Source organism: Leiobunum rupestre, chromosome 2 (assembly GCF_980474605.1).
Source record: "Leiobunum rupestre chromosome 2, qqLeiRupe1.1.hap1, whole genome shotgun sequence".
NCBI classification, from domain to species: domain Eukaryota; kingdom Metazoa; phylum Arthropoda; class Arachnida; order Opiliones; family Sclerosomatidae; genus Leiobunum; species Leiobunum rupestre.
In genome coordinates this window covers 37,439,164-37,462,762 of record NC_143385.1, presented here as the reverse complement: position 1 = coordinate 37,462,762, position 23,599 = coordinate 37,439,164, and positions in this window count along the sequence as shown.

Sequence of the window (23,599 nt, the reverse complement as noted above, 5' to 3'; positions counted from 1 at the left end):
TTAAATGGAGCGCACCATCGTTCCTGGTGAAATATTTTGGAGAAATATGGAAATTGATTCATCTTTTCTTTTTCGAGCGTAAAGTATATTTATTTCATTGCTTACTCCGACCCAAAAAAAGAGCTATGAAAAGGTAAGGTGAAATCGGTGTTGCCACCATCAAAATTGTTTTAATTATTTGTGCTAAAATTCATTTTGTGAAAAAAAGTGAAAGATATTACAATTAACTTACATTACTCTTAACCGTAGTGCCTGAGGAAAAACACTAGCTTCTATAAAAAAAATTATTGGTGTCCTTTAGGCCGGTGTTAATAACTGAGGAACAAAGTTAATAATTTTAGTTTCTTCGTAGTAAATATCCGATAACAACGACTGTAACATAAGGCCGAAAGTTTTCAATTTTTCATCGTATATAAATATATATTATATATATATATATTATATAACCAACTTAGAATTATGTTTAAAAATATTATTTTATAAAATCGGTCTTCACTTATTTATTAATATTATTGATTTAGCTCAAGTTCAAATATTACTAAATATTTTTCATTTAAAATTTAAGCATTAAACCAGTGTTCACGCTACGTAAGTTGGCGCGTATTATCGGGCACTTGGCTGTTGGCGCTAGTGGTCATTTACGTCGAGATGACGAGCCGACTGCGATCCGACTATTCAGAAAGCATTTACGACAGAGTCGATTCATTCGAAGATTTTCGAAAAGCAGGAAGAGATAAAATATTGGTCATTGAAGATTCACCGGTAGAAACAGTTATTATGAAAAAAGTATAAAATATTTGTTTTTCCAAAGAAATATTGTTTGATGATTTGATTGTTTTCTTCTTTTCCGAATAACACAGAACCAAGAACACCAAATGTCAATGGCGAGAAATCATATCTTGAAAGATGTCAACTCTAGGATTACGTTTTTGGAATTTATATTTGGAGATTGGCTGCAAGATGTGGTCAATGAGAAAAAAAACATGATAACCAACATTTGGTTTTTATTGACCAAAATTTTAGAAATGGTGGAGAATCACGACACTGAAAAATTGAGAACCGTTTACGGAAAAATCGACATTTCTCCGTCTACATCAGAATCGTTTTTCGCGTTTATGGCTTCCTACAATTTTTTAAAGAATGAATTATTTGATAATGTAAACAAACAGTAAGTTAATAAGTATTTTATGCGATGCGTCAAGTTAACTAGATTGGTTCCTTATTTTAAGCAAAAGAGTTGACGAGTGTAAGAACATTCTTAAAGTAAGAACACTTGAAATCTCGTCAACTTCCAAAGTCTATATATTTTTAAAGGATTCTACTTATAAAAGCGATATGTTTTTCTGGAAAAAAAAAACGTTTAAAACATCGTGTTTTCTTGCAACAAATTTACCGTATCAACTTACCTCACCGCAGTGGTGTTTTTAGGGACTTTTCTGTGGCGTTTTAGTCTCTACTTTATTTACAAAAGAGCTCTTGTAATGTCAAAAATTAATTGTCTTTTCATTATTATTTCAAAATAATTTTTCAGTTTTATTTACAACTTGGAGAACCAATTGCGTATCCAAATGGACGACGTCCAATACTACGTCCTCGGCCGTCTCAGGTGGACCGAACCAAGTAAAGAAAATGAAGCCATTCGATTCGAAGGGGTCAAGAGCATACTCCTCCTCAGGCTCCTCTACCTGTTCTGTTGCGTACTCTGCACCTTCGTTTTCGTGTTGGAGATTTTCGTAAACATCGCAAGTACTAAATGTCAACATTCAAAAAGAGTACGAATGTCGGTATAGTGAGAATTTGTAAACACAGTTTCAGATTTTAATGGAAAATTATTAGTTATCGTAATTTTGAAGTGAGGGAAGTGGGGAATTTCTAAAGGCCCTGCGTCTTCTTATATCAATTATGATATTATATCATTATTTGATATCGTAAGATTTGTAATTGTTTAAAATTTAATGAGAGTTTAGATTTTTTGCTCCCTGTTTATTGTGGACGTTTCCACCTTTTTGCGTGTTTTATGAATTTTTCCACTACAGTTCATCGGCGGTTTTTATTAACGACGCTATAACAAATTTGACAATTGTTGACCATATTTAACAAGATAACATACTTATCTAATCCAGTGTTGTTTATTTGTTAATTATTGATTTTGTTTAGTTACATATTTAACGATGTGTATAAAGGGTGACATAATAAAACGCCATTAGCAATTTCGAGTTACACAAAATGAACAAGCAACATGTTAAAATGTTAACGCTACAGTAGATAAAGCGTAGAAACTATAAACTTATTTTAATTATACAAACTACTGTTTAATTTACCCCTTTTGTCGTTCACGTTTGGTTCTGCAGACGGTACTGGCTCGAGTAGTTTGAAGATGTTTAATAATTTAATCCCCAAAAGAAGAAAGTGATAACATTTTCCTTCGTCAGTACTACTAATATCCATGCGCCATCAATTATAAAACGGATAAAATTCCCCTATTCAAAAAAGGTGGACCAATATATATTGCATTATTCGAAATTAACTCTATCAACTTTATTTTAAAAACCTTAAGGATATAAGTATTATATTTAGAAGCAGTCATAGCTACCCGAATTTAAAAATTTTACTATCTTTCTTGGATCTTTAATAATTAACAGGTGATGAATGAATTACAAATTTACCAGTTCACTTGTAACTTAATTTAAAACGAGACTCGCGAGTCATCTCGAAACAACTGTAGTGTGGTAAATACGTATATGACTTTTAACAGCGGTGATATTATTTTTAGCTAGTTTTAACTAGTGATGGCTGGATCGATTTTAAGTGCAAATTCATACTGATTCCTCTCGATCTTTTTCCCAGAAACAACATTTTAAATTTAAACGAGCTTCATTAAAACCGTGAAGCCGAGAGGTTCTTGTTAATCTTACAGGTGTTGCCCTGAATTGATGATACAAATACAGGAGTGTATATATTACTAAAAGTTGATTAGGCAATTAATAATGAAAATACTTGAATTTTAGAATAAATCATTCGTTAATATAACAATTTAACTAAAATGTTTCTTAGTTTTCAAAAAATTAGTTTTTCACCATTATACGTCAGACCAAACGTTTCAATGGGATTATACCCAATGGTAAACAAGCGATAGTTTGGCATTCTACACTACAAGAAGTAGTTATTCTTTAATTTAACAACAATAATGTTATTCTGAAGACGTACTTCTTATAGAAATTCAAGTAAAATAGTCGGTCAATCTCAATTTCTAGTTTAATTTATAAACAAGAAAGCGAACTGGCAACTAACTTTAATCATCCTCACAAACAATAAATTATCGGTTATAATTATAAACAATTAAATTATCGTTAATGTAAATAAATATAGTCTAACCAATGTTCCTTGGTTAAATTAGATCACATTACGAGAGAAAGCTGCCATAGTTCCATGACGAACTATTGAATGACATTTACGTATAAACATTAGGTTATTGAAAAGTCACGGTTCGCCTGTTTCTAAAGATCATTTCAGTGCCACCACAAGTTATAACATGCCTCTTACGAGAGAAGTACTCCTCTCGCTAATATTTTTAGACCTTCGCACACATGGACCTGAGCAGACTCTCGCCGATATTTGAAATTTCGATTAAAAAATTATTATGCTCAGTGAATTACGCCACAGTTATTTTCGCAAAAAATGATTCGAATAAAAATAAATAATTCCTAAGCAGTGTAATTTTAGATGGTTTGTTGGTGAAATACCAACAGCAGTTTATAAGCCACGATACGATTTATTGTTCTAAGATTTGGCGGGGCTGGGATGTCATTCCGTTTCAACTGCCTAGAGCCTTCAATTTTCATTTTTACTTCCTGTAGATGGATGTAAAGTAGCTTTTATTAGATAACTATAAAGTCTTGCGGTCCTGATGCAAATCGGCTTCACTACTTTCATACAATATTTTAATAATCCTGTTTTCGTTTTACTACTTACGAGGAGACTACCCGAGGCGATAATCACCGATTTGGTTGAAACTAGGTGGGAATGTAGACCTTATGGTAACATGAAATTTCACCAAGGGAAAAATTGCAATGGGCATTAGTTTTGCCACGGCAACCGAAAATGTTTTTCACAACACAGTATGTATATTTTCTCATTGAAAAAATTAAAAAAAAATTAAAATTTCAAAACCAAAAAAAAATAGATCGAAATTGACAAATGAAATGAATTTTATGATATTTTGATGAATTTTGGTCAATTTGATCAAAGTATGTAAAAATTGATCAATTGTTATTTTCAATGGGACAATATACAGACTGTGTTGTCAAAAACATTTTCGGTTGCCATGGCATAACTAATGCCATTGCAATTTTTCCCTTGGTGAAATTTCATGTTACCATAAGGTCTACATACCCACCTAGTTTCAACCAAATCGGCGAATATCACCTCGGGTAGTCTCCTCGTTAGTCATCTGAATAAACTCTAACTGTAATTAAAAATGGAACCCTTCCCGATCAAGCTGATTCAGTCGACATGGTTCTTGATTATATAGGTTTAAATACTTCATATTGAACAATTCTGTTGGTTCAGACAGTTCAGTTGAAAATCGTCAAATAGTATAAATGGCTATATTGTTTCCTTCTCAGAGTAATATTGGTAATTTAACATAACAAAGCTACTATTGCCTGTTGACATATACTCTCACCAAGTCCTAGTTATAGCTTATTTAAGAGCTTCATTATTTTTATGTTTTATCTAGTTAACTTTGATATTTTCCAACTTAGAATAAGCTAAAGTCGACATTAGAGACAAGGTGGACAAATTCAAATTTGGATTTGAAAGGGAAATATATTAATATTTTACGGAAAAGAAAAAGTTTCCTTAAGGCATAAGCGATACGAATTTTCCTGGGATGATGAATCGTTTCGTTTCAGACCTTCTGGATAATACGAACTTGTTTTTTTTAATAACCCCGAAGTATAATGAAAAATAGATCATTTCGATCGAAGCAGCTCTATTTCTTCATTATTCAGTTTGCTCTATAACTTTATCTTTGTAATATTTTTCAAAACTGCGAAAATGTATTTTCATTTTGCTAAAATTTACAAAATTAAACGGTTTTCATACTAATAATAAACCCCTAAAATTTTCAGATTTTTAAATTAAATAGGGTTTGAGGAAAATGGCTTGGTAGAGCAATTTGAGATTAGAGAAGTAGAAAAACACAGTTTAAATAAAATAAACATGTAAGTACACTAGCAAAAGTGAAAGATATACCCCAATTTATTTTAGTAAAGACTTTTTAATAGAACCATTTTCTTTTTAAATATAAGAAAGGGCATTGATACATTATTAAAGACCTTCTTATTGGGGGAAGCTCCCCACCTACCCCCTCATGGCTTCGCCCCTGATAGAAATCGAAGGGAAAAAGGGTAAACGGGGTTTGAAGGAAGGTGAAAGACCCCAACACTACTCGCAGCAATTGAAGCTATTTCTCGTATCTAAACTCACAATAAAGTTTTTTTTTACTTTGAAAGATAAATATTATTTACAGTTGAACATATGCTCAAGTTGTTTGATTTTTATAGAAACAGTTCATTCAAATGTGTATTATTGTGATCTGATTATTATGATGTCTTGTTAAAGGGTCTCTTAACCTGAATAACAACATTTGGTTTTCTGAAGTCAAAAGCATTTTATCATTTGAAAATAATGGTGGAAAATGCTGTAGTCCTTAGACCTTAAAAGGTAAACATTATTTTTTGATGAACGTTCCCAAATCAAATTCGGTAATTGATCCATTACTATGTAGTGGATATAATTTTTTGGTTTCTATAAACCATTTTTTCCGCAATCAAATCCGTAAAAAAGAAGAAAAAAATGTTTTAAACTTACTTCGTAGATAGCTATGAATTAATCTACCTTACATTTTACAATTGCGTATTGTAAAATTTTGATGAGTTTAGCCATATCAGATATATAATTTATAGAAATATCTTGTAAAATTCTTACAGATTAACGCTTTTAGTGAATTAAACTTAAAATGTTAAAGTATCATCATTTTAGTCACACTTATCATTTAAAAAACCGTACTAAAGATGATATTAATATGATAATTAATTTAAAGCACCTTCAATAATATCTATTATAATAAAATTAAATTCCTTTTCATTAAATATTTATTTTAATTTAAAAAAATAAAATTAATCTTACTCCTACGAAAAAAATTATTTAAAAAATTTCCGCTTAGCACTATAGGCCCCTGTAGTTTAAAATTTAAATACTTACATTTAAAATTTTTAAATATTTTTTATTTATAATATTTAAATTTTTTTGTTTATTTTATATATTTAACTATTTAAATGCAAAATAGTTTGATTAAAATAGTACTTATTACTAAATATTCAAGGTGTTAGGGTAGCTATTTTGCCAACAGGAATGGCCGTTAGCAATTCAGGGGGCCTATTCTGTAAATATTCGAAATCCAATTTTCGATCGAAAACTAGATTTACAACTTCGAGATCTCGACGAATGGTATTCGGTAAAGATTTCGAATAAGCATAAATCAATGCAAATTGTCGAAGTCAATCTCGACATCGTATAGGGTATCGAAATCGAATTCCCGTTCGAATGTTTACAGAATAGCCCCCCAGATTAGTTAGTGAAAAAATGAGAGTATTAAGTTAGTAAGCAAATGAGTTTTATTACAAACTACAATGTTCAATTAATTAATAAATTAATATGAATCTAGAATTTCTAAGGAAATTTTTTTGTGCAAATACCACCGTAAATCTTTAACCAAATACAGACTTTCAATCTAGCTAAATTACATAAAAGGTTTACACAGCCTCAGAAACAAACTTAAACTATTAATTTTTAATTATAAATTATTAAGTTAATTAATATATTAAATATTTTAGCCGGTTAACCATCGAATAGCTCACCGCTATTCGAAATGTACAACAAAAACATTTATCTTCTAGTAATTTAAAATTTCATTTTTACTAAAATCTAAGAATGTGCTAAGATTTAAAAAACTATTAAATTTTATGCTTACTAGGCTGAAATATCGATCATCATAATACGAGGGTGACAGGTTTTTCACAAATCAGCTGATTACGTCCCCATTTATATTTCGAACTATTAACATAAAAACTTGGAAAATTTTATATAACCATTTTTATTTTATTTTTTTAAATGTTATGATACTGTATCTAAGACGAATTTAAAAATTTTGTCAAATTGCTGTGTATTTATTTCCTGGTCTGTACTGTTGATGTGCACATTAAACATGTTATTTTATTATTTTATATTATATTATATTATATTATTTTCTATTCTTTTACATTATATTCTATTAAAATATTTTTCAATTTAATGTTACTAAATATTATTTTTAATGACCCAAAATGGACAACATATTAACACACAATATTTATCTAGAATGATTTCACAGAACACGGCTAGTTTCAAAATAAAGAAAGCAAGGTTTTAAGATAAATAGTTAATTTCAAGTAAATCTATAAAGATTTGATTAACGTACATTTCTAAGAAGTAGAGGTATTTTAGAGGCTCAAGGCAAATGCTTATGCCAATAACAGCATTTATATATCAAACATTGACAATCGCCAATGTTCTTCGCTTTAAATCAACTGTCAATTCACCATCGGTGAATGCAATAGTAGTTTGACTCAGTTTGAAGTAGACTGAAAGAACGAACGTTAGTGGGTTAATATTTTACTAGTACGGCTTGATTTTGTTGTGGCCGTGAAACAAGAAGTGGCTACTTTAGAATGGTTTCTATTTTTGATCACTGAACTTTAGAAATGAAAAGTGGACAGTGAAACCTATGAAGCTGGTCATTATCTTTCTAAGCCGGCCACCTGAATTAATAGCACTAAAAGTCGCTATATGACTTGTAGTACAGTCAAACTAATATCGAACCTAGAACAAATTGCAACAGGAAGTCCGTCAACGGTTTCTAGGTGAAAGAATTGCGATAAACACGAAAAAAATAGTTGTCCCCGGTACCCCTGTCGGTGTGGCCGGAAAAACAACTTTTAGAGGCAAAATTGACTAAAAGTGATTTTTCCGTCAAAAACGACAGGGTTACCGGGGACAACAATTTTTTCGTGTTCCTCGAATATGTTTGGCCTAGAGACCATACCGATATAACTTGAAACATTTGAATTTAGCTTTATTATAAAATATCTAAAAAAGCCAATTTTGCCCCTAAAAGTTTTTTTTGACCAAACCGACATAGGTACCGGGGACAACTATTTTTTTTTTCGTGCTCCTCGCATTTTCTCACCTAGGAACCGTACAGATACTTTCTGTTGCAATTTGTTCTCGGTTCATCCAAAATTCAGCCTAAATTGATTGTACTATTGGGCCTCAAGTGGGGCCAAGGGTATTAGCCTTGCTGTTTATTTTAATAGAAGAGGAGTGTGCATTGGATAAAGTATTAAATAAAAGAGTGTATTATCCTATTAAAATTTATGGTGCTCTCATTCATGCATTTTTGTTAATCGAAATTTTTGATACATCCATCTTAGGCAGGAATATAAAACATAAGTGGCGTTAAGAGACAAATAAATTTGAAAGAGACGCGTCAAGTCATCCCAGTTAATGAAAGTGGATGTTTCAGATGCTAAGAATGACCTCTTCTTCTGCTCATTGTAATTAAACATCAACTCAGAATTCCATTTTTCAAATATTCCGTTTTGTCGTAGAAGATTTACACTGTAAAACAAAACTTAAATGAAAAACAATTTTATTCTATGTTATGAAATATTTAGAAACTATCGCCCAGAGAAATTAAGCTTTAGTACATTTTTGTCTATATTATCGTTTTCCCGCTAAACAACCCGTGGTTCTAATTTAACATTTCAACTAATAGAACTTAACAGACTCACTTTTCCATCAGAAAAATGTTTGAAACAAATGAAGCCATTCCGCATGCGTTCCAAACATCTTACTTTTTCAAAAAGCTTTTCACGTAACGAACCTCTTATTCAGCAGTATCATTTAATGCCATGGTTTTTGGTTTAAATTCATGGAGTTCCATTGAGGGATGTTATTCTTAACTCATAAAATAAGTGGCTTAGTCACTCACTGGTGTCGACCTCAAACCATGTTGTTCAATTTTCTGTGTCTTAATTTGTATGAAGCAGGTGGTAGGTATTATCGTAATTCCTTTAATTTCATTTTATTCGAATAGAATTAATAGATATATTTCACTAATTTAACCCGAAAAGTCTTATACTCTGGCCAACTTGAATATGGTTTCAATAGGAATTGCAGCATTTTCTTGATAAATATTGCAATGTTGGTCAATGTGTGCATTCAATTCAAGCTACTAGACGTTGCTTCGAGCGAGCGGTTTCGTCTGCACTATGCCAGACCTAGTTTTTGGCATGGAACAGTTTGGGGACATTTGTCCAAAAACCAAACGTGCGAAAGTTGCCGCAAATGCCCGAACAACCTATTGTCCGAAACAATAAGATACATTTCTTATGCTAAAATCCAGCTGAAGTAAACGCACTTAATAAAATTAACCCATTGGACCTACTTACAAGCCAAATTCCAATCAATTCATATTTCCTTTTCTAATGGGGATTCAGGACTTCTGACACTTTCGAAGGCCAACCGTTTTCCATATATCCGAGAAATTTCTTTAAAGTTGGGTCATCGGTTGTTTCGCCGGCTACACTTGCTACACTATTTTTTAGAAAAGAGAAATTCGCTTGGGACAGTTACAGCAATTCGTTAGATGGTTCTGGTAGTCTAGGTAATTCTGTGATGGCTTGTGCCTTGCTTTTCTGTAGATGTAGACTTTCAAGGAATATCGTAATTTTTTTTCTTTTTAAATGTAGATTTTCCATTCGGTTTTCGGGGCAAATACATTTTGATAACAAAATACATGTTCATTCAATTCTAAGGTTTGGTTTTTGTTATCACTAGATGGTTAGAAAACGTAAACGGTTTTGGGCTAATTGGTGTAAAAAGTGAGGACTCAGAGACAACCCAGATTTTGGCCTATTTCGCGCAATTTCTACGATTGTGAATGTTTGAATATATTTTTTAATCATTAAATATTAACGTTCAACAGTCTAAATTGGGACTGGACCATCGACTGACTTTGATGAAAATGGTTTCGGCTGTGAATATTAAATCACATAAGATTAAATTCAAAACCGTTAAGTATGAACAGAAATCGATCAATTTTGATCAGAAAACCGACCAACTATGAACCGAATGTGAAGTTATATTAACTATTAAAATCTGCAACATTCCATTTCAAAATAGAATCTACAAAGTTGGCCTAGAACGGGCCCTAAGTCCTTCAACGCCCCCCCCCCCTCTCGGCGTAATGTGATAAAACTACATACATGTCTTTAACCTAACAAAAAATAAGCTTGAATGTGTAATAGTTAATAGAAGCAAGACCTTGTTTATTTTGCTGGATTTATTAGAGCAAATTATATTTTTAACAATGAAAACGATTGAAAAAATGCCTGCACTTACATTTTATACATTTTAGAAGTGTAGGTGCTCCTTTTTCGAAAAACCATAAATACGGAATTGACTTTCACCGCCTCTTTAATCGAGTAAATCTCCGATGTAAGATTTCTCTTCGCAATGTTATTGAAAGTTACTTTCGTAAAATGCAAATAGGCGGCATTGTGTCGCGTCAATTCGGTTAAAGATTCATCTTCCATTTTAAAATATTTTAAAGACGTTTGAACATACTCTGGATAATATACCTAAAAATGGTTGTGGCAATTGTAATTATATAAATAATTTTTTAATAATGTGCTTTTGTAGCTTTTCACAAACACTCCTTTTACACAATTTATGAATGTGATAAAAGACGTTTCCAATCAATAAACCCAGAATTAAAATACAAACACTAGTTTTTGCCTAATGACCAACCTCTTCGGAAAATACAAATAAAACCACTTTTTAACCCTAACACCTGTCAGACCTGAGAAAAAACAGTGTGACATATGTTATAAGCGCTTGTCTTAAAATTATTAAAAATTTCAATGATTTAATTTCAACAAATGCTGAGCATACGTACCTTAATAAGTTTAGGCAAAACGCCTTTTTTGGAAACCATAGCGTAATAGTTGCCAGTTTTAATCAAAGACAGCAATTCCTGAATGGTTTCAACCAGTGGTTCTTTAAAACTAACACTAGCAGTAGCTGTTAATCTCGAAGAATAAGTCGATAGCGAAATAATGCCAAAAATAGAAGATGTTATCAATAAAATTGTTGATGCAAGAATAACAAAGGAGTTTTCAGTTGACTTCTAGAAAACGAAATGTTTTCTTTAATATAACTACTTTTTAAACTTAGTTTTGTTTTACGTAACTGGTTTATTTTAATTTTCTTTGCCATATTGTTAAGCTTCAAAATTATTTTATTCAACCAATATTGATTAACCAGGATTAGTTTAGGGTGTGCAAAATATTTGGTAAGACCAAATAATTCGATCGAATACCAAATCGAATATTCGATTCGTCGAATCGAATAGCGCTTGGAAAAGTTCGCGAATAATCGAATTTTTTGATCAAATAGTCGAATATTCGAAAAGATAGGGAAAAAGTATTTGGTATTTTCAAATAGTTTGCAAACTGGTCGAATAACCGCGGGTCTTTTTCTAATTTGTTGAGTTTCAAGGCCATCCCAGGAGAGCGCAGTGAAATTCCCAAACAAGTCCTTATTTCTGGCACCTCTCTTTAGGCCGCAGCGCCAAGGACCATATAAAGAGTAGCTTACACGTCCATTTTCCATACCGTTAAAACTTCTTAGCGTTTATTCTAGCGCCTATTGACTAGATTACTCGCGTGTTCTCGTTTGTTATGGAATTTTCTAGAATAGCAAAGTAAAACTAAAATTGAGTCTAAAACGTAAACCAAGTCCAAAACAAAACTAAAAACCGGGAGGAAAGTTGAAGTAAGTAACTTTATGGATTTTTCTGTTTAGAATTTTTGAGTTAATTAAATTAATAATTATTGATTTAAAATTAATATAAATGCAATTTTTTAATTTGTAACAAAAGATTTGCTCCTTCGCGTTTTACATATATTTAAAAACTCGAAATTTTAATTAAGTGTAGCATGTGTGATTTTAATTGTAGTTAGTAGTTACTAAAGGTTAAAAGTCGCTAGAAGACTTGGTCCTGGAGTGGTACCTAGGGTTTTATTATTATTATTATTACTTTGCCATGGTACCCAATTAATATATGTATGATAAGTTGATAAGCACTATATTTTTGTAGGTTACGATCGGGAAACTCATTTGGATAAATAACATTATATACAGTATCGCTTAGAACAAAGTTCGCCCAGGGAACTTTGTTCTAGGTTATACTGTATTTGGTTTAATATTTTACCATTTTCAAGTAAAACCAACAGTGATTTTAATTACTTTTTTTTGACAAATATGCAAACTATTTGGCTATTTGAAAACCAAATACGTCGAATAATTTGATATTCGAAATACTATTGGTATTTGATCAGTTAACTGGTCTAAATTTTTGCCCTAAAAATATTCGACCAAATTATTTGACGTTATTAATATTCGATTTGGTATTTGCCGTGCTTAGGAAAAATTATTTGATATTCGATTCGATCCCCAAAAAATGGTATTTACACACCTCTATTAGTTTTGTATTTTTCAATAAATAAATTTATCTGTAGGTGGATATGGAAACGATATAATTATTAAATAGACAATGTTATCTATAAAATTAATGATACAAAAATCGAATCTTTCTAGAAAAAAATGTTGGCTTCGAGCCATTTTTAGCGAAGAATCAAATATTTTAGAACAGTGGGTAGAAAAGTAGTACACGCATCGCAAAAATAAGACGTAAGTGTTTAACATCAGTGCAATAAAATGTTGCGAACAAAGAGGAAATGAAACTGCAAAAACCATAAATCATTGCCAGAACTTGCAGGCATTATAAATATGGTTGTTCAAGTTTGATCGAATTGATTTTTAACAAAATTGGAGAAATCATTAATTTAAAATTTAAAGCTTTATATTTTTCGCCGTTTAATTAAAGTTCAAGCAATTTGTGTTAAAACCTTGATCAGAAATATCAGTGTCGGATTTAGACTACTGGAGGCCCTGTGCTTAAAATACTTATGGAGGCCTCCCCACAATGGTTCAATTTATAGAGAATCAACAGCAGAGATGGGCACACCTCTTTAAAAACCACTCACACTCACTCATGGGTAGCAGGGTAAATTCTATCCCACACTCAATTAGCTCACTTTGTAGTAATAAATAAAAATCGCTCATTCACTCATCTCACTTTCAAAATATAATAATTAAGCTCACTCCTTCACTCACTTTGATTTTAAGGTATATGTATTAAATTTAAAAACACTAATTGCTCATTATTCTACATTTACATTTAGCTCATCTCATTTTGAAATACATCCACTCATCTCACTTAAAATTAATATATACTAATTCAAACTTGAAAAAAATAACAATTAAATATCGCCAATGTCAAAAACCCAGGAGTAATGTCTAAGGAATCCACATACACGGTACTAAGAGATGGTAAAATTACGGTAAATTTACCGAATTTTTTTACCGGTAAATTTACCAATTGTTTTCATAAAGTAAAAAACATTAAAAAATATGCTTTTAAACTTCAAATAAAAGAAGAAACCATTACATTTTACATTGGACCAGTAAACCAAATCATTTTCCTGTTAAAGACTCCGAATTCCCGGCACTGTGATTCTACGTTCCATACATTTAAATGTATTTCTAAGGGGTTATCTAGGAGGTTTCTCTAAGTTTAACGTAACCTAAGGCTATGGTAAAATTAAAATACTATTTTAATAATTATTGTGAAATCAAACCATTATTTTGATTAAATAAAAAAGGTAATGGTAAATTTACCGTTTTAATTTTTACCGGTAAATTCACGGTACTACACGTTCGCGGCCTAGTTTAAAAGTAATTAACAATCTAACTAGCTAAAACACTTCATTTCCTTTAAAATATACGAAGAAAACCGAATTTACGTTTAAATTACTTAAAATATTCGACGATTACCGAAAGATACAAACTCAGTATCTCACCCGCCACGAAAAACACGCCACAAATGAGTCAATTCCGAAACAAAGAAGACAAGAACATTCTCCCCCGGCGAGTGAAAATAGACGATCGTTTTTTCCCTCGCTAAATTCGCTCACCAATTTCCTGAAGCGGTTTTCCACTCAACTCTTTATCTCTCAGCAGTTTCCCACTCACGAGTGTTATCCCCCTTTTTTCGTTTCGTAAGATTCACTCACTCATTTCTCTCTTCCATTTTTTTTATATTATAAAATCACTCATTCGCTCTTGTTCGTAAAAATTACATAAGCATGGTCAGCTCCATCTCCTTCGATTAACGGTTTATTGCCAGTGTTGGGTAGTATTTTAAATATTTGTATTTTAAATACTATTTTAAATACTTTTTCAGTATTTTGTATTTTATTTTAAATACTTTTAAAGAAATGTATTTAGTATTTTATTTTAAATACTTTTAAAGAAATGTATTTAGTATTTTATTTTAAATACTTTTAAAGAAATGTATTTAGTATTTTATTTTAAATACATTTTGCTTGTATTTTGAACAAAATATTGAATATTATTAGCGAAAATACTTTATCCACCAAATAGTCTCCATACAATTAAATTGTCTGGACAAAACACCATCAAGCGAGCGGAAGAAATACGCGTAATTTTTATTCACCCACAAAGTCGGGAAAACCAACCAGAAACCCCAATTCCTACAGGGACCTCTCCCTTCTTCCGAACGTGGGAAAGATCTGCGAGCGGCTTGTTCTAGGCCGACTTACTTGGTTTATGTTGGTAAAACATGTGCTCCCACCGGAGCAATCAGGTTTCCGTAAAGGGCCCAGAGCTACAGATCAGGGCCGTCTTAAGACCTTTTGGGGCCCTGGGCTAAAGCCCTGTGTCAGCTTATGGGTTAATGGGGCTGGAAAACATCGGTGCATGTAACCATCCGCGCGTACCTTCCACTGTATAAATTATCCGTTTAATTTTTATACGATGGAAGATACGCGCTAAAGGTTACATGCAACTTAGGTAGCCAGCATCCTTTAAATGCAGTACATGTAACATGTATGTCCGTTGCGTTGTCTTAAGTCAACGATACAAAAATCAAACCAAAACTTTTAATTCGGCCTACTGGAAATAACATTTATTTTCTGCACGGTTTACAATTGTTGGACATTTTTTTCTAAGAACTCGCTAATTACATCTGTAAAGTCTATTTCATGTAACATTTCTGATTCTATGCTCATCAGGGATAAACTACATAATATATCTTGAAGCATGCAACTTCGAAGTTCATGCTTTATGATTTTTAATTTCGAGAATGATCATACGCCTTTGCAATTAGTTATCATCAACGTCAAGACAATTCTCATGGCTTCGTGAATAGTGTCTTTGGTAGTGCAGTTTGTATGTTCTTATAACTATTACTCAGTGCTTTGACTGAGTCAGCATGAGCTGACCACCGGGTATCTGATAATCGCTTAACAGTGAAATGACTTTGACCAATAGTAGAAGTAAGCACATGCCAACGATTTGCAGACGCTGCAACAAAAGAGTACAATCTTTGTAACAGTTAAAAGTATGACATGACTTGAACATTACTCTCTAAAGCTTTTACACCGACTAAATTTAATGAATGTCCAGCATATGGAATGAAATCTGCACATTTATATATTTCCGTGATTCTTGCCTGCAGGCCTGAATATTGTCCTGACATGTTCGATGCATTATCGTACGATTGTCCACGACAATCTAACAGCGAAATATCTTTTTCTTTCAGAAAATGTATAACGACTCGCGATAAGTATTCAGATCCATGTCTAAAAATAGGTATACATTTTAGATAACGCTCAGTTGGAATTTGTTCTTTCATATATAGAAACGTTAATGTTAGTTGGTCAACATGAGACAAGTCTGTTGTAGAATCTACACTTATTGAATAGTACGTGCCTTTTTTTAGTTCAGATAAAATTTCGGACAAAACTCTGTTTCCCATAATGGCAATGAATTCTTCGCATATATTAGCTGAGAGATAAGACGGTTTTCCCTTTCCAGCATTGCCAAATTTTTCAAGATGTTGTTTCAGAAATGGGTCAAAGTCGCTAAGTAGTTCTAGAATGCCTAAATAGTTTCCGTTGTGCACAGAACCTAAAGTTTGATTAGTTCCTCGAAATGGCAAACCTCTTGAAACCATGAATTTTATAACTGTTACAATTCGATTTAGCACTCCAGTAAGATTTTTCCGTTTCATATTGATGAATTAGAGTTGAGTCGATTCTGCTTGATTATCTCTGTCGATCACAGTATGTTTGCATAGATTCACGATTATCTTGGCAGTTTTTATGTTCGGATATCCGACTACCAGCATGCTTCCAATCGTCAAAACCGTATGTCGAGAAAAATGAATTTGATGTAGAAAACAAACAACAAACAAAGCAGTATAGTGAACCTTGTGACGGCGAGTATAATAGCCACTCACGAAAAACCACCTTGCCATTATAAAATTCACGTTTAAAAACAGACCTATTCTGAGCTTTATAAATGATCTTTGACTTACCAAAGTCGCATTCATGATTTTGGCATTTCGCGGGTCCAGCGAAATTATGGTATTTGTACCATATTTATAGTACTATGGTGACGCTGCCGTGTACTGACCAGACTCGCTGTAATTTTTTTGAAAATGTAGGTACTGTATGATACGCGATGTGGGTATGAATCCAAATACTTTAGACATAACTAAAACTAAAAGATACATAATTTTAAAAGAGCGTAAAAAAATTAATCAACTAAACGCTTATCCCCACAACATACGCTGTATGGCTGGCCTTTCCGGGGCCCCAAAACTGGCTGGGGCTCTGGGCTGTAGCCCACTTAGCCCATGCTTTAAGACGGCCCTGCTACCGATAACGCCGTCGGGCTGGTCACCGCTGCTCAAGGATCCCTGGCGGTTAACCACCACTGTTTGGCTGTTTTCCTCGACTTAAAAGATGCCTTGGGAAGTGTTCACCATCGGGCGCTACTCTACAAGCTCGAACACCGAGGCCTCGAGGGAAACCACCTCCGCTGGGTGGAAGGCTTTTTGGACGGCCTTACCGTCCAAGTCCGGATCAATGGCAAACTCTCAAAGCCATACTCGGCTACCCGCGGCGTGCCGCAGCGCAGTGCAATCAATCCTCTCTTATTCTGAGTTATGCTCCACGGCATTCCCGAGCTGTGCCCTAGGTCTATGGACCAAGGGGCCCATGCGGATGACATCGGGTTCTCGACCTATCGGTATCTCGGCGCGCTAATCGATGACAAGCTGTCCTGATCTCCACACGTAGAGGTCCTTATCGCTTCTTCACTGTAGTGGCTTAACCTTCGGAGAGCCGTCTCCGCGACTCACTGGGGGGTGGGAAGGTAGGTCCTTTTCTTTCTCTACACGCACCTCCGTCGCTCTCTGGCTGGATTACTCCAGTTCTCTCTACGTTTCGGCCACAGCTACCAAGCTCGGCAAACTAGACAATGTTCAAAATGCCGTTCTCCGAGTCATCCTAGGCTATCCACCGTCAACTCCCATCCGGCTAATGGAATCCGAAGCAGCCATTCCTCCGTTGCATTTCCGGAGAGACCTCTTGGATCCCTTTACCATCGCCCCAGCGGAGCGTTTGACACAACCGATTTCTACCCAGTCTTCTTGCGGTCTACCCTACCTTCACTAGAGATCATCGAGGACCGTTTCCCACCGGGCTGGCTTTCAAGAAATTACCGTATTTTGAGTAATTAGTATTTTTAAATACTAAAATAAAGTACTTTATTTTATTTACTTTACGCTTTGAGTATTTAGTATTTTATTTTAGATAATTAATCGTAGGAGTATTGAGTATTTGGTATTTTATTTTAAATACTTAATCGTAGGAGTATTTAGTATTTTATTTTAAATACTTAATCGTAGGAGTATTTAGTATTTTATTTTAAATACTTAATCGTAGGAGTATTTAGTATTTCATTTTAAATACTTAATCGTAAGAGAATTTAGTATTTCATTTTAAATACTTAATCGTAGGAGTATTTAGTATTTCATTTTAAATACTTAATCGTAGGAGTATTTAGTATTTTATTTTAAATACCTAATCGTAGGAGTATTTAGTATTTCATTTTAAATACTTAATCGTAGGAGTATTTAGTATTTTATTTTAAATACTTAATCGTAGGAGTATTTAGTATTTCATTTTAAATACTTAATCGTAAGAGAATTTAGTATTTCATTTTAAATACTTAATCGTAGGAGTATTTAGTATTTTATTTTAAATACTTAATCGTAGGAGTATTTAGTATTTTATTTTAAATACTTAATCGTAGGTATATTTAGTATTTTATTTTAAATACTTAATCGTAGGAGTATTTAGTATTTTATTTTAAATACTTAATCGTAGGTGTATTTAGTATTTTATTTTAAATACTTAATCGTAGGAGTATTTAGTATTTTATTTTAAATACTTAATCGTAGGAGTATTTAGTATTTGATTTTAAATATTTAATCGTAGGAGTATTTAGTATTTGATTTTAAATATTTAATCGTAGGAGTATTTAGTATTTCATTTTAAATATCGAAAGTGAAGTATTTTACCCAACACGGTTTATTGCATACCACTCATCTCGCTCTCCTCTCACGACAGTGAAAAACTGTGAGCAGCTATTCTCAAAATACTCATTGCACTCCATCGTGAGATGAGAGCGCCCATGTATGATCAACAGCGTTAAAGCCAGTCAAGGATTTAGAAGGTGTCTCAATATTTTGTTAGATACTTGTAATTTCGAGGTACAATGGGTACATGACGACCAAAAGAGAAGCTTATTTTAAATTTAAACAATACTAAAACCGGCACTAATAACTCGCATTTAAAATTCAATAAAAAAAGAAGCGAGTTGCTTTCTAATATTTCGTCGCTTGATTGTAAGTCGCTCTTTTAAATTCATTTGCCTGTACGTGTAACAATGTTTGTAGAGCACTTACAAAATTTGTGGTACTATGGTACTAATATTTAAAAAACTCAGTTATATATAAAGGTACGTTATATAACGTATGTACTGTTTGCAACCAACTGACTGAATGATATTTCTCAACGCGTATCGTATCGGTTGGGATAACGAGTACAGTCTAGAAAATACTCCTATGCTCCAACAATGAAATTGAATCTTCGGTAAATTTCCAAACACACTGTACAACTGCCAAAACCATTTAGAAAATCTACATTAGGGAAAAAAACTTGTTGCCTCAGTTTCTTTAAAAGGTATAGGATCGGGATTGCTAACTGTTGGTCCATGGTCTCTCACAAAAAGCTCAGAGCAAATATAATAAGTTGATATATTTATTCTTTCAACAGTAATTCTACTGTCAAACCATCCGCATGCTGAAATCCATCTTTTACATTTTTTAATATCTGCTCTAGGCCGCGGGAATGAAAAATCCTTAATAGCTGTGCTATTAGGCCTTGGTTTGATATAATGTTCCCTATTCCTACACATAGAATATTCGCACTGTCTTTTAACCATAATGCTTTTAAAAACGTACCGTATTACCTAAAGAACTGATATTTAGTCCATAAGCCTATTTGACACGGACAAGTTCATGATACAATTACCTCTTAACTAAAATTAATTTGATGAAATCCAAACTGCGATTTCAAACGGAACGTTTTGTTAATCACGTGACAGCTCGGAACTTTAAAAATTATCCACCCCCTCGTCCCCTTACAGATGGACGGTGAAGGCGGAAGGTAATTTTGTATGGGGGAAGCTACAGAGATACAGTGTCCGTGGTCTAACTCATACCTCGGAAAGGTTTTCGGAAAAACCTGGGCTTGAGAAGGGAGATGAATGTAGGCCTATTGCACCACGGTCTTGTGATAGAGAGAAAAACACTTTGATTAGCGAGAGATATAATTTTAGTTTTGCTGAAGGCAGGGATTTATTTTGAGAGAATGGTTGAATTAATTAGCTTAATTTTATATTTAATAGCGGGGGTAGATCGAGTTCTATTATATGTATTAACTCTATTTAATTCGCATGTGGCGTTCAAAATACTTTTTGTATTTTTTAAATTGTTATTTTTATTTTTAAATACTTTAATTAATTTTAATCGTGGCCGTGCGGCGTCCATAGATTTGAACGGCACCGTCACCAGCCTTAAAGTTCAGGTGGAATCAAGATGAGGCAGAACCTTTTAGCTACTTAATTTAAATGCCAAACTGATGTTGGAAAAGTAAAATAAGTTGACATTTAAACCAAATATTTCCACTGAAAATCATAACAAACATACTTTTATATTTCTACAAATGCAAATTCATTTATTTTGATTTTATTCAAAGAATAAAAAACTTGTGAAAGCCTTGTGTTTAAATTGTGATTTGCCCTTTCGTGAAGATTTTAGATTTTTGTCTTTATTATTCATGATTTTCTAAAGCCCTGCGTAACAGATAAATTAACTGAAAAAATTCGATTAATCGTAAATATTGGTTAACTGTTTATTTATGGATATTATCCGTGGATAAACAACGATTTAACATGCAAAACATAATTTTTATTTTCAGATAATGTTAGGTTATGGATAAAAATAAATTAAGTGTTTGATTTTTATCCAAACGCTGAGCTCTATGATTCTCTCAGTGGAATCAAAATCTGATATTTCGTAAAATATTGAAGAAATTTACTTCTGCACTTTACTGAAAAGTGTCACTTATCAGGTAATTAAGTTTGAAAGCGTAACTCGTCACTCCCACCACCGGAAAAGCGGTTCTTCCGTAAGTGACAATTTTATTGTGTGGCCGGTGCAACGAAGACCAATAAGACAATACAAGCCAGTCTATGAAAGAATGGAGACGAGTAATCAACGGCAAAAACTCGGTCCGGAAAAGCACTGACGGTGTCCATAGCAAAATGAACTTCCTTCGTTGGGGAAACAAAAAATCATGATTTTATTACAATCTGACCATGAAACGCCCTTATGGTTTCTCGCTTAAGACGTTTTACAAAAATTTAACGCACATTTCTATAAGGCCAGTCCAGGAGTTGTTGCTTAATTTCTTTCCGTATTCTCCATCCTTTGGAGCGACTAAATTATAGCTATGAAATTGAAACATCCAATTAGTCCTTCCCTACAGGAAACTATAGCACTGAAGCAGTCACACCTAAATCAATTAACTTCTTTGGCCGATGTCACGTGAGAATTACCAAACCTTTAATAATTATTTGAATTATTATTTTTAAAACTCCTTGACCAGGAATACGCGATATTGGCAACATGATTAACAGGGTTTTGTTTTAAAAGACAAATAATTTTTAAAGCAAATAAATATGATTATAATAGTTATTATAACGTTGTATTTTGAAGGACAATTAGGCGTTTGGCAGCGGTTGGGATGCTACTTCGAGCAAAACCGCCATTGGTTTTCAGTTTATTTTTATTACGAACCGTTTAATTATAATTAAAAATTGTATATTAAAGCTAGTAGCTGATTTTTGTTATAATTTATCATATAGCCATGAATTTATTTAATGGCTCTTTTCTCTCAAATGCAATAAATCATACATTTTCTGATCTATTTAACTTAAGTGGGTGCTTTAAAATTTTGTTGGTCATTTTATGATTCGTGAAGTTTTCTTCAGAAACGTGCAAATTCTATAACTTTCGGTTTTTTTCTAACAGTGTACTTTCCATTTCATTTTGGAAGTTCCTTTTTCTATGGGGATAAGGGACCATCAAGGGACCTGATACTTATTGAAATCTTGCCGCGTATTTTACGAGCTCCTGAATAGAAAATTCAGGAATAGACGCTATTTTAGGTTTATATATCATATGGTACGAACTCTTCTTTCTAGCTTAATTTAAACAGAGCAATCGTCTGTTTTCATCTAAACGAGCGATCTCTACATGTTCTTTGGTAAGCAATAACTGGATAATATTTTATCCGAACAATATTAACGTAATACAACGTTGGCTGATAACCGTAGCTAAGTAAGTGCCATGACCAGGATCCCCGTACAGGAATGCCAAAGGGGCCTTTGCGTGGGTAGGGGCACGGAGTGCATTGCTTGGCGCAGAGGCCCCTATTGACGGCCCTGAGTCTGCTTCCCCAAAGTGGCTTCCGTTAATGACAAAGATAGTCTTGGTAGGGCAAGACGTGTATAGTGCGTTTTACAGCACTTCTACCAACCGGGGGTCTGGATGTTATCGGATAAACTTTAATTCGCATTCCTAATAAATAGCATAGTGGATCTTTACCTGAAATTAAGTTGACATGAGAGGATGGATAGGACTTGGTAGCAATATTCGGTAATATCTGAAACTCTCTTATTGGTATCAGTTGAATTTCTTCCCAGATTTTTCTTGTAATAAGATCAAAAGTTAATGAAAGCAGTTATAGAATAGCAATAGTGGTAATGTAGAAGATCTATCTCAAATTTTAAGCCACTGTGCATACTACCTATAACGGTTGAAATTAGGCATATCTATGGCGGGAATCGAATCTGTCAGAGTGGTGGCACCCACGATTAAACTTTTTACCTATTGTGATTATCCCGGTGCCAAATAAATTACTATTCCTTTCTTCTAATATTAAAATGTAACATTTACAATCAATGTGGTTCGAATTCCAAATTTTCTTCTATCCAATTTAAGCGTGACTGATTGTTAACTATTCCAAATATGATTAGATTTGAGTTCAACTTAATTTTTTCTCAACTATCGTTTCGATAATTCTCAACCCCAACAGAGGACCGTAGTGCCAATGTAAGAAAAATTACCAAATCCTACCAACTTACACTTTCCGAAATAACTGTTAAGGGGTTTCGTTTTATACTATTCGATTGTACGGAAATAACCCTCTCTTTAACAACGTTATAAAAAAATATTAGAAAATAAAATATATATGTGGTGACAACACCATCTCAATTCAAAAACCATATTTAGAGTATCTATTCGCAAATTCATATTACATACCTATTTTCATGAAACTGAACTATAATATCTTACCAATGACGCAACATTTCAGGTTTCTTCAAACATGATTTCTGTTTATTTATTGAAGTGTAAAGGTAAGAAAAGAGCTTCCTGTTACATGACGCAGTTATCTGAAAGTAATGTTTTCACATTTATCATTTTAATGATGCCTAATTAACGGCGTAATTTGTCAGTAGTGAAGCAGAATTTGCTTTTTCGGTTTGTTGCAAAATTCTAACCTTTTAAAAACTGCCTTAAAGCAAGTGTCGGTTCGTCTTAGCTCTTTTATCAACAAGGAATTTATCTACTTTTTGACCCAAAAGGCGGGACATTAAAGTATCGCTCGCGTTGATTGGCTCGTTTGTAAATTTGCCAATAACTTAATTTATAGTAATTTTGAACAATATATTTTATTTGGGATATATCAATTAGGATAAAGTCCATTATGTAGAGTATAAGTTGTCTTATTATAAATCTCAACAATGTCTCTCTGACGACGTTATTTTTCGGTATTTTGAATTTTGACTTCCTTTGCCATTATACGAT